Raw genomic sequence first — 13587 nt, 5'->3', positions numbered from 1 at the left:
GTCCTGGAACTAGCTCTGTAGACCAGGCTGGTCTCGAACTCACAGAGATCCGCCTGCCTCTGCCTCCCGAGTGCTGGGATTAAAGGCTTGTGCCAACATCGCCCGGCTGGTTAAACCTTTCTGTTGATGTTGAAGACCATGCAGGTAGCAAAAATTAATTTTACTTCTGTGTTGTCAATGCCCGTTAAGCAACTAGTCATCAGGGGTCACTTGGACTTGAGAGAAACCTCAGACTTTTCTGTCCTTTTATTTCCAGCTGTTCATCAGTGTTTAGCTTTATGTACTGTGGCTTCCTTTAAAGTCTTGAGGAAGTCTTTCCCACAATGATCATCCTTTTTTTTTTTTTGGACTGAACAATGTTTCAAATTCATTGAGTGGTATCTCCATGGCCTCCATGAAGAAGACAACAAGTAATCAATGTCGTTAGTCCTCAGGGACCTTATTGACCTTGTAGAGAAAGGAAAGAGAGATTCTCTCCTTTAGTCCCTCTAACCTCATTAGACTATCCTCCAAGTATGATTATTAAATACCCAGAATATCAGTTTTATACCAGTTTGATACTTTTAATTACTGTATAATATTTCAACATAACTCACTTTTGATTTACATACATTTTAGCCAGTCTTTGAAATAGTTGATCTTTGTAAAAGGAAAGTGTGCTTATTATGTGTCCCAGCCCCAAGACTTGAATAATCACACAAAACTATATTAATTACAACACTGTTTGGCCAGTGACTCGAGCATATTCCTAGCTAGCTCTTATGTCTTAAATTAACCCACTTCTGTCAATCTGTGTATCACCATGAGGCTGTGATGTTACTTCATTTTTTACATGTCTTATTTCTTCAGTGGTTGGCTGGCATCTTTCTCCTTTGGCAGGTACATGGCATCTGCCTGACTCTGCCTTCTTTCTCTCTGTATTCAGTTTAGTTTTCCTGCCTAGGTGTATTCTGCCCTGCCATAGGCCAAAACCTCGTCTTTATTAAACAACTGCAATAAAATATATTCATATCATACATATATCATCTCTCCTTTTCTATCTAAATAAAAAGGAAAGTTTTAACTTTAACACAGTAAAATTATATATAACAAAACAGGTATCAAGCAAGAAGTACAATTACATTATTTCTTTGTGAGTCTGATGTTTTATATCTAATTTATCTTTTAGTATAGCTAAGGAAACCTGTAACTAAAGCTATCTGTCTTCAACTCCATCAAAGACCCTATATAGGATGTAATATTACCTAAGTAAAGAGAACACGCAATTAAGCAACTTCCGAAGCTCTAGAATTGACAGAGACATCTTGCTGCCTGGACAGTTACCAAAGTTCTTTTGTATCATTGCAGCACCCATCTGCAGCTTACAGGCCTATAGTATCTGGCATACTTTTGCATGAAGCACGAAATTTGAAGATCTGTTCTGCTTTGTACTGGCAAAGTTCAACAGTTGCTTTCTTCTGGATCCTGCAGAATGTCTGACTGCTTATTTCAAGGTGTGGCCTTGTTGCAGGAAGTGTGTCACAGGCACTTCCTGCTGCCTGCTGATCTGTATATAGAACTCTCACCTCTTTTTCCAGCACATCTGCCTGCACAGCACCATGCTTCCCACCATGATGATAATGGATCAAACCCTCTGAAACTGTAAGCCAGCCCCAATGAAATGTTTTCCTTTATAAGAGTCACCATAATTGTGGTGTCTCTCCACAGCAACTGAAACTCTAACTAAGACAGATACCCGAAAGCAGCCAGAAAGGAATGTCTCAACCACTAGGGATGTGTCCATTGATGTACAATGGCTTTCATAAATTTGCATATGTGGAACTCAGCTCCTCCCTATTCTTCCACTGCCAATGTACTCTAGCATTACATTACATCTCTCAGTGTACAAAAGAGGTAAGCATGAAGGCACTCAAGGTAAATTCCCTCTTTTACAGATGGCTTTCTTATAGGCGCATATGCGGAACCCACGTCCTCCCAAGTCTTTCCCAGACTATGAACTCTAGCTTCTCCATTAAATGACAGGGTCACATGTCATTAGAACTGAGTTGCTCACAGTTGTCTGGGAAAGAGTCTGTGCACTCAGAAGGAGAGGATACCCCCATCTATGATGGAATATCAACAGTCAGCAAATCTAGTGGTGGTCATCTTTTGTAGGCAGGCACAGCCGTTCACATGAAGGTGCCAGTTGTTTGTCTTACTATAGTACTAAGCAACAACAACTAAATAAAAGAAACCTAAATAGAAACTATATATAATAAGATATTATAATATATATTTCTTAGGTACTTAAAGAAAACACAAGACAGTCTTCACATACTACATGGCATCACTACTATTACCATGCTTTTTTCATGGGTGTTTGTAGACAATACAAAGAAACAGCAAATGCATAATAAAACATCATTGAGTGGATGTGTAGAGCATCTAGTACAATACAACTAAGAAATTGCTCTTAAAACTACGATTTTCCAGTTTCCTAGAGAGAGATCTTTACACAGAGGGTCTCTCTATACTCTCTGTGGATGAACACCCCATTAGGTGTTTTAACTTAAAAGGTAAATAAACATTTACATCCTAGCACACTAATCTCTAACAAGCCTTGTTAGCATACTATTCATTAAGAGGGTGTTTTAGAGGCACCACCCCTTAGCTAAATTCTCCTTTTTGTGGCTTACTAACCCCCAAGCATTGGTAAATCCTTCCTATCCACAGGTCTACTCTTCTACATTAAAGCTTACTATGGAGTGTTACCCAGTTCATAAGATGACATTTACAACCTCCGCAAAATTAGCTGCCAATGAATCTTACTCTTAAATGTCAAATGCAAAGTGCAAAACTTTTGGAAGATACTTGATAAATTAGACCTAACTGAGTTTGGCAACCTGCCCAGGCTTTGGGAAGTTTCTCTAAGGCCCTGATGTATAGAGCAAAAACAGATCTTCTCCAAAACCTAGAATTTGTTGGGAGAGCTGTTTATGGTATGGAACCAGGCCTTTGGGAAAGGGTTGCTTCAGATCCTGATTATGCAACCCTTTTCATACATGGGGCTGTGGTTTTTGGTTACAAAGGCACTGTGTACTTTGTTTATAATGTTCTTGAGATACCCTGTGTTCCTTCTATGTAATAGTGTCTGAATTTGTCCACTTCCTTTTAAAACTGAATTGATTGGTTTATATTAACCTGAAACTTGCTGTTGTAAATGGCTGAAATCTGTATCCAATCTGGGATAGGTTTGGGCTAAGTGTGAGAGCCAGGATCAGGAACCCTTGTGCTGGGTCCTTTCAATTCTCCAGCCCCCCCCCCCCCACAAGTATTCTTGTCACTCAGGCCTCATTAGCCAATCATGGTCTCCAACAGATCTGTCAGTCATGTGGGAGGGTTCTTCCGGGCACTGAGCTTCTGGCTCAGATCCACTGCTGAGGAAAGCGGAAGTTGTCCGGTGTGCTGAGGAAGGCGGAAGTTGTCTTGGGTGCTGTGCTGGGGTCTCCGCCGGGGGAAAGCTGGGGCCAGGCAGAGCTCCGGCAAGTCCGGCAGCGCACCATGGTGAGTGAGGGGCTGCCGTCCCCAGACAGGCAGGGGCGGTCAGCCATGGTGAGCGACCTGAGCGGCCTCCGGAGCCATGGGAGCTGTGGTGGGTCCTACCACGGCTCGGTCGGGGCCAGCGGCCAGCTGCAGAGTTAAACGTGGTCCTGCCTGGTCCTGCCCGGTCCTGCGTGTCCTCCGTGGTCCTTGTAACTCCTTGGGCTGGGCCTCTGAATAACTTCACTCCGTGGGCCGAGTTTGCGCGCGTTATTGAGAGCGAGACTGTGCTTAGAAACATCCTTGACGTCACTGTGAAATGCCGGCTCCTGTCGTGCGTGTATTGTCTCTGTGGAAGGCAGATTTGCCAAACTCGGAGAGCTCTGATCTCTCTAGTATCTTCCAGAAGTTCTGCACTTTTAACATTGAACATTTAGGTGCACAAAATTATTCCTTATTCCTTCTGGAATAATTTTGTGGAACTTGTAAAGTGTCTCCTGTGTAGAGTAGCACTCCACTGCTAAACTGTGATGTAGAAGAGTAGAGTTGATGGTCGTTGTTGTGTGTGGGCATCAGTGGAGTGGGGTTTGCCTGAAGCCACAAAGGCAGGAGAGGGAAGTGCTGCAGAGCCATAACCCACCTTTATGATGCCCTCCACTTCCAGAGAGCGCTCCAGAGCATGGGGCTGTTTGGAAGAGAGCAGTACTTGGAAGGTCAGAAATATAAAAGTTTCGGGGTCACTTTGAATCATCTTTGTGAGTTTTGTTGAAGTCTTTGCTTATTTGCTTTCTATACAGCTCAACCGTAGGCAGCGTTGGTCAGGTTCACTGTCTTCCTAGCTGTGTTTCCTGAGGTCTTTTGAAGAAAACTTGACTGTCTTTTTGTGCTTTTGTTCTTGGCTTTTCCCCTCCATTCATATTCTTCACACATTTTTGGTTGGTGTAAATTTGTGGTAAGCACAGAAGTCACATTGTATTAGTGTATTTACTATTTCTTCATAGTTCCATTGAAAATTCTCAAGTTTTCCACGTGGAGTGTGACTTTCAGGTTTCCTGTTAAAAATCTTTGGGAATTTTCTTTGGATTATTAAACTTATACTTCAAATTGAACATACCCAATGTCCTTTTTAAAAAGTCGCGTGGATGGTAATGTTTACAGAGATGTAAAGGGATAAAGGATACTATTGTGCATAATCACTCACTTAGCAAACTGCAGTGAGGGCGAATCTGACACTGGTGTGAGAAAATGTACGAAGCCAGGAAAGAGGACTGCAGAATAGGTCAGTGCACAGATTCATAATAATAATCACTTAAATGATATCCCACTAAGTTTGATTCATTTGAGAAAACTAAGAGTGAAAATCAAACATGCTCCAGAATTGAACAGTGGATCTGAGTGTTTCATGGGACTGTGTAGTAGCATGTGAAATAAACTCTGATAGCAGTAGGTTGGGATTTCCCACAGATAGCAGTTAAAATCTGTAGCACGATTAATAAGAACCCAGAGACAGAAATTGGGGTTCAACCTGAAGGTCAGAAAAGCAAAACAGTTAGCCACTGGCTCTTACTTCTATCTCAGTCGGAAATAGTGATCGTGCCTCCAGGAATCTCAGAATGAGACTGACTGAGAGCTGTCTCCTCCTGTCTTATATTCCTCTCTCTGGGGCTGGGAATAAAGGAGTGCACCAGTACCACCCAGTTTCTATGTTAAATTAGTGTGGCTACTGGGGTTAAAGATGTGTGGTGCCATTGCCTGGTCTGTAAGACTGATCAGTGCGGCTGTTTTACTCTCTGAACTTCAGGCAAACTTTATTTATTGAAATACAAATGAAATGTCACTACAAAAATCAGTTAAAGCCATGTTATGCTGTTATAGTTGATATAAAATTACACTTATTTATGTATTCTGATGCATTTGGCCATATTACCTACACCCAAGCCACCTCATCACAAGCATCAGAGTAAACTGTGTTCCCCAGACATTCTTTTTCTGTATGTGTGTTTACAGGATACAGAGTTCTCATAAAATGAGAGAATTGCTCCGGACCCAGCAGTCTTCTCAGTGTATCTTCTCAAGGACTTACTCTGACAGCACTTATTACAGCTTAGGCAGTGTCAGCCCATTTCTTTTTCCCATCCTATTTTACTCTTCAGTGTCATTTGTCAGATGGATGTGAGAGCCCCAGCCATCTTGTCTGCACTACAGGTCGCAGTGGAAAATAAAGGGCAGAAAGAACAGAGAATCTAGCTGAGGCAATAATCACTTTCATAGGGTTTTTCTGACAGGTCCTTTATACAAGTCTTTCACTTGCTTTTTTAGTTACCCCAACATGCTTGATAATATTTGAAGCTATTGTGAAGGGTGCTGTTTCTCTGATTTGTTTTTCAGCCTATTTATCATTTACATATAAGGGTTTCTGTTTTTTTTTTTTTTCTGTTGAGTTAATCTTGTATTCAGTCACTTTGCTGTGTTTATTGACTGTAGAGTTTAGCAGTTGAATTTGTATGGTCATGTGTGTGTATATATGTATATGTGTATAAATGTATAGATGCATACACACATATGCTATATGTATATGCATATATATGCTATCATATCATCTGCAAATAATGATTCTTTGACTTCTTCCTTTTCAAATTATATCCCCTTAATCTTCTTCAGTTGTCTTTTTGCTCTAGTGAGAACTTCAAGTACTATATTGAAGAGATATGGAGAGAGTGGACCGCCTTCCCTGTTCCTGATTTTAGTGAAATTGGTTTGAGGTTCTCTCCATTTAATTTGATGTTGGCTGTAGGCTTGCTGTAAATTTCCTTTCTTATGTTTATGTATGTCCCTTGTATGCCTAATCTCTCCAAGACTTTTGTCATGAATGAGTGTTGTGTTTTGTCAAAGGCTCTTTCAGTGTCTAATGTGATGATCCTGTGCTTTTTTTTTCCTTTCAATTTATTTATATGGTGGATTACATTTACTGATTTTCATATGTTGAGCCATCTCTAATCCTATTGTTCTATTCCTGTTTTGAGGCAACCAAAAATCAGGTCTGGGTTAACAGTATGATAAATCTCCAGACAACCTACCTGATCTTCTGGCGCACATGAGATGTGACTGAGCAATGGGTGCCTGGGATACAGAGATGAGGCAAGTGGGGATGGTCTGAGGGATTCACAGGTGGTGTGGACAGGGTGAGAGGAAGGCACCCTTGGTTTTCTGTTCCAGTTCTATGGGCAACTGTGAGAATTGCGTCTGCGGTAGCAGATAGTGGGATAGGTCTTCGTGCAGCCTACCTAGTCTTCCAGCAGGCATGGCCTCTGGTTGAGCAGGGTTATCAGCCCAAGGTGGGGTCTGGGCCACAGAGAGGGGGCAGGAAGGGAAGGGCAATCTTTAACTTCTTTCTTTTATTAGAAAACGTTATGAAACAGTGCAGAATGAACCTTAGTGGGTAGTTCAGGTTCAAGGAGCCCCACAGTGGGTGAGAGCCATGGAGACAGAGCTTACTTTGGAAGTTTTATTGGGGGAAGGGAAGAGAGTAGGGAAGGGAGAGAGAGAGAGAGAGAGAGAGAGAGAGAGAGAGAGAAGAGAGAAAAGGAGCACACAGAGCAGCCCCATATGTGAGAGAGAGAGAGAGAGAGAGAGAGAGAGAGAGAGAGAGAGAGAGCGCCATGGAAAGAGATGAATGAGAGAGAAGAGAAAGAGTAGGAGGAAGTGGGGGAGTTCCTCCTTTTAAAGTGATGGGGCGCAGTTATGTGCACAGAGATCACACTAGGTCAGGGTACTGCCTGCCGTGCGCACAGGGTGACTCACTCTGCCAGGTCCCCAAGGGGCAGGGGCAGGTGTGCCTGATGCTAATATTCCTCCCTTTTGTTTATTTAAAAAAAAAGGAGAGGAGTTAGGCATAGCAGGTTAGGGGAATGAGGGTGCAGAGTTCCTAAGACCGCTTCCTTCTGATTTGTGGGTGTTGAAATCTTGGGGGATGTGAGAAAGCAGGGAAGCTTGCCACGCCCTGGAGTGTCTGGTTGCCTGACTGCTGTCCAGGCTCTGGAACTGTCCTATGCCCCTTGGACCTGGCGAGGTGCTGGCAGAGCAGATGACAAGGTTAATTTTAGGTAAGAAAATTTCCTTAGGTCCTGGTTATTGAGGGAGGGAGATTGCAAGACCAGGGAAAACTGGAATGGTACTTATCTGGAGTGAATCTGCCTTGTTTGGGTGGATCCAAGTCGACTCCCCAGAGCTTACAAGAATACTTTGAGTTTGTGGAAACGTAAGTTTTAGACCTATTAGCATTCTCACTGTTTATAATCGGTACTGATATTTACATTGTAGAAAAGGGGGGTGTACTCACATAGTGGTAGTACTCAGCCAGGTTAATGGCTTATCGGGATTTTGGCAATTAATGTTAAGACTGGGAACTTTTGGAGTCTTAGTATAACAGTGGCATAATGAGAGAGAAATCTGGAACATATTGCATTCTTTTTAATGTCTTGAATTCTTTTATCAGCACTTAAGCCTTTTCATCCTCAGACCTTTATAATTTGTTTGTACACAGCTTATTAACTCGCATTTGCACACCTTAAAACACCTTCTTAGACCCTAAAACATTCTTAGATCCTCATATCTTAAGCTTTTCTATCTTTCCATAAGTGAACCTTAAAGCACCTGTTCCTTCCCCATCATGATGGCGTCACCTTAACACTCAGGTTGGTTGCTGAGGGCAGTCACTGCAAAGTTCCTTTAAACAAAGGAATGGTAAGAAGTTATCTTGACACTTGTTTTGTGAGTTTATCTCGTTTCTGAGTCTGGTAATGACATGGATTGTGTCTGGACTTAGTTAGCTCTAGGAGAGTGAGGCCTGTGACCTGAATTTCACACAGAGAACTGAGAAGTCAATTGAAACCTTGCTTGCTGCTGTTAAGCTGGCAGAGCTACTAGTCATCAAATAGCATCAGAGTTCTGAGGAGGATAAACTTTACCTGAGTTAGCAATTAAAAATGACAGAGACTTACTTGCTTGACAGCCATCTCAGGTCCTCCATGGTTGTTGAGGGCAGTGGTCTCACAGCAGCGTTCTTCTTCAACTGGCGAGGTGGGCTTGTAAGGCCCTAGATGGTCACATAGGCTTCTCCTCGTGGGAGGACCTGCCTACCTTGTCTAGGCAACTTGAGGCAGTTGAGTTTTCAGTGTCCTGATGCCCACAGTCTTAGCAGCAGTTGAGGTGAAAGGCAGTTTTCCCCCCAGTGGCTAAGCGTGCTGCCACTTATGAAGCAAGTTATGGGTGGAGGTTCTTCTGTACCCATTTGTCTTCTTTGGAGGAAATAGGGGTGCTTGCAGGAGTAGTCCTGACTCTCCATTACAAAAAACCTTTTTAATTAAACATTTTAAATGCCATATTCTGCAGATCTCTGAGCATTTGAGGACTGACTTTCTATTGGGTATACCTGAGTAAACAAACTTTGTCTTTAGTTACTTGTTTTAAGCATAGTTCTGAAAACATATAGGGACTAGTTAGGGCTTACCCCTGTAGTTAATTATATCAGTACTTAGCATGACTACAATTAAAGAGCTTGACCATTTATTCCTTATCAATCTGAATAGATTTTATAACCTTAAATTTTTATCAACGTATAAATTATGTTTTAGGCCAGATATATAGTATGTTGTAACTGATCTAATCATATACTTTATCATCATACAAAAGTACATATCAATCTCAAATATTTGAGACTTGTTGCTTTCTTAGTTTAGAAGGAGATACAAGGAACAGAGAGCTCATTAGGACTAAGAAGTTTACTCTTTAACTTTAGTAAACGATGTTTTTCTAAACAATAGTTATTGGCACACATAAGAGCAGGTGAATTTAAATTACATACATAAACACACAGTGTTGGAGCTAGCTTACATTTTCACATAAAAGTTAAATCCAAGTCACGTGTGTGCGTGTGTGCGCACATCCACAGACCCTCCCCCTACACACACACACACACACACACACACACACACACACACACACACATCTTTTTGTCCTTACTAAAAATGGCGGTTGTCCACATGGTCAGCCTTAGTAGAGATGGCTGTTAGGTCATCTGATCATATACAGAAACCTTTTTATCTGAAACTTTACAAAGGAGACAAATGTCAAAGCAATTCTCAGTCACAGAAACTTTCAGTTTTCTAACTTCTACAACCAAGTTTTACATAGACTTTGAACAATTGATTGACTTTCTTTGGACCACCAGTGTTGTGGGAGCTGCGGGTTGCATTCCGCCACTCAGCTCCCGCCACCGGCTAGCTTTACCTGAAATAACAACACACAAATTGTATTCTTTTAAACACTGCTTGGCCCATTATATCTGGCCTCTTCTCAGCTAACTCTCGCACCTGGACTAGCCCATTTCTAATAAAGTGTGTAGCACCCCAAGGTGTGCTTACCGGGAAGATTCTAGCCTACGTCCATCCTGGGTTGCAGGTTCATCGCATGTGCCCCCGAGAGCTGAGCTATGGCGTCTGTCTGAGGCATCTACCTCACTTCCTCTTCCTCCCAGCATTCTGTTCTGTTTACTCCTCCCACCTATGTTTTAACCTATGAGGCCAAGCAGTTTCTTTATTACTTAACCAATGACCTTCCTCCATCACACCAGCTCCAAAATAATGACATAGGGACTTCTTATTAATTATGAAAGCTTGGCCTTAACTTAGACTTGTTCTTAATTTGCTCTTGAAACTCAGATTAATCCATTCATTTCTATTAATCTATGTTCTGCCATGTGGCTTGTTACCTCGCCTCCATACTATAATCTCTGCCTCTCTGATTCTGTCCTAGAGTTCCTATCTCTGCCCGGAAGTCCCACCTATCCTCTTCAGCTCTTTATTAAAGAAATCAGAAGTTGCCTTGGCAGAGACATACCTTCACAGTGTACAAAAAGATTATCCCATAACCTTGAACCGTTTAGGAAGAACTAAGGTAAGATATACATACTTCAAACAAATGGTAGCTCACACAAAAGGAGACAGTCACAAAAGGGAGATCAAAGCCCAGGGGCTAACACTCCAGAATCTAGCCAGCTGCCATGATCTGCAAGAACTCTGTTTACACCCACCCATATGCAAGCTCTTTGCTACTGAGACATCTCTCCTTGTTGTTTATTTATGATCAACATTTACATTGCTAACATTTTATCTGTCCATTTTTAACTGTTTAATCATGTATTCCCTTTTAATAACTTTTTATTAATGCTACAGTTTAAACTGGGGCACTTCAGGTTTCTAGAAAATGAATACAGAGCTGTATAAATCTTTTAGGAACTTCAGTAAAAATCTCTGAGTTCTTTCTTTTTGTTTGATTTTTGCAGGGTGATAGAGTCTTAATATATATCTTTGGCTATCTTGGGACTCTTTGCTTAGACCATACTGGCATCCAACTCAATGAGATACACCTTCTTCTACTTCCTGAGTGTTGGGATTAAAGGCATGAGACATTACACCCAATTTTTTCATCTTTTTTTTCTAGTTAGTAATTGGTCATACAATGTGTGTGTGTGCTCAGTACTGTTGATCTGTTTGCTTGTCTCTCTCTTATTAAGTCTGGTGTAATTAGTGCATTTCTCATGCAAGGCTATATCCCATTCAAAGGGTGCAGAAATGACAGGGGTGGACCTCCTAAGGTTCCTTCTAAAGTGACTTGGTGATTACAGTTAAAATTCTGTGTAATGGAATAAAGTGTGGGAAGCACCAGAATTATATGACTATATTGTAAAAGAAGTACACATTTGCAATGCTGTTTGTATCACACTTTCTTTTGTACACATGTATGGGATATTTTAGAATGCAGTGACCTATGATGATGTGCATGTTGGCTTCACCCGGGAAGAGTGGGCTTTGCTGGATCCCTCCCAGAAGAGTCTCTACAAGGATGTGATGCTGGAGACCTACAGGAATCTCACTGCTATAGGTATGAATTTTGCTTCACTTTTTAAAATAAGGGGGCAACTGCTTCTTGGATATTGATGCTCTTCTGAAATTTTGATTGAGAAAGAGGAAGAATGAGGTGAATAAATCATATAGAGTTCTAAAGTTCAATGAAGATAATTACTTAAATTTTTCATAATTTCCAATAATAGACATTTTCTGATACTATATTTTAGGCTACAATTCGGGAGACCATAATATTGAAGAACCTTGTCAAACTTCTAGAAGAAATGGAAGGTAATTTTCATGTGCAAGTGGATACAAATGTAACTCTTTAAGAAATTTTAATGTGAACTGGAAGTTTTAAGGCAAAGCACCTGTGTAAATAAGCACTTGAGTGTAGTGATGATTGTTAAATTATCACAAAACCATGTGCCTCAATGTCAGGGAACTAATTTGTGTTTACACGTCATTCTTATATGAAGAAGACAAGGAAACAACGCCTTAACAGAGATCACCTTTTGACTCATGGCCCCATGTAAAGTCCCAATCCATTTAATTTCATACCACTTCAGTATTCCAAAAAGTATACACAATGAATAGGTGATAAATATATGTCCAAAATCTTCTAATAAGCAAATAGTACACTGAAAAGCTAGTGTTACCCATATACACAAGTATATGGGAGTTGTTGGGACTTTGCTGAGTTCAGTGAGAGAGGCAGTTTATGAGCTTCAAGACGATTATTGTGGAGCACCTTAACTTCTGTACCACAGGCCTATGAGGAACCAAAAGACAAACGATGTGAATGCAGTGTGGAACCCTTTCATTAGTTATTCTTTCATTACTTGATATTTCATATGTCACTCTGCATACAAGCCATGTGAGCGTGGAGAGAAGCAATATCCCCTCTATACAGTAGTCCTCGCTTGGAGTAGACTTGTTGAATGAAATACAAGTTTATAATTCATTGGTTTTTCCAGCTCTGTTGGGACTATGTCAGCAAACTAACACTATAAGATAGCCTATGAGTATTAGAAATGTGGAAATCTTCTGTGTGTCCTAGTTCGCTATGCAAATGTGGTATGATTCACACTATTGGAAAACTTACTGATGCAACCAGTGTGACAAACTTCCAACTTTTTCCAGTTCTCTTCAAATGTCTGGAAACTCATAAACGTTGTATAACTGTGAGCCATGTCATAAAGGCTCTTACCATCACAGGTATCTTCAAAGATGCAAAACAACCTTTAGTGAAGGGGAATACTGTGAGTGTAAACAAAGTGATAAAACCCTAAGGTCTGATTCGGGTTTACAATAAGACCAAATTCTAAAATTAATTCATTCAGGTAAAAAGATTCATGAGTGTAATGTGTTCAGTAAAGCTTTTACATATACCAATTATTTTTGCAGGCATGAAGGAAATCATACTGGAGTGAAATCCTGTGAATATACTCAAAGTGATAAAGCCGTTGCATATGACAGTCATCTTCAAAGACATGAAAGAATTCCTACTGGAGAAAAACGCAATCAATGTAGTCAGTGTGGTAAAGCCTTTGCACATCACAGTTATCTCCGAATACATAAAAGAACACACACTGGAGAGAAACCCTGTGAATGTAAGCAGTGTGGTAAAACCTTTGCACATCTCAGTAGTCTCCGAAGACATAAAATAACACACACTGGAGAGAAACCCTACAGATGTAATCAGTGTGATAAGGCCTTTTCACAACCCACTAGTCTCCAAATACATAGAAGAACGCATACTGGAGAGAAGCCCTATGTATGTTATCAATGCGGTAAAGCCTTTTCACAGCACAATAGTCTCCGAGTACATAAAAGAACGCATACTGGAGAGAAACCCTACAAATGTAATGAATGTGGTGAAGGCTTTGCACGTCACAGTCATCTTCAAAAGCATGAAAGAATGCATACTGGAGAGAAACCCTATGAATGTCTTCAACATGATGAAGCCTGTGCACATTTCTATAGTCTTCAGCATCATGAAAGAATTCATACTGGAGAGAAACCCTATGAATGTACTCAATGTGGGAAAACCTTTGCACATAACAGGCATCTCCGAATGCATAAAAGAACACATTCTGGAGAGAAAACCTGCAAATGTAATCAGTGTGGTAAAGCCTTTGCACATAAGAGTTATCTCCGAATG

General features: G+C 40.9%; 1 pseudogene; it reads left to right on the top strand.

Annotated features, from left to right (window-relative positions):
- The first annotated feature begins 3450 nt into the window (after positions 1-3450).
- Positions 3451-13587, top strand: part of LOC101985975 — a 59704-nt pseudogene continuing 49567 nt past the window's right edge.

The sequence above is a fragment of the Microtus ochrogaster genome, unplaced genomic scaffold (genome assembly GCF_000317375.1).
Source record: "Microtus ochrogaster isolate Prairie Vole_2 unplaced genomic scaffold, MicOch1.0 UNK89, whole genome shotgun sequence".
NCBI lineage: Eukaryota > Metazoa > Chordata > Mammalia > Rodentia > Cricetidae > Microtus > Microtus ochrogaster.
The sequence above is the reverse complement of the archived record's forward strand: the minus strand, read 5'-3'. Positions and strand labels throughout refer to the sequence as shown.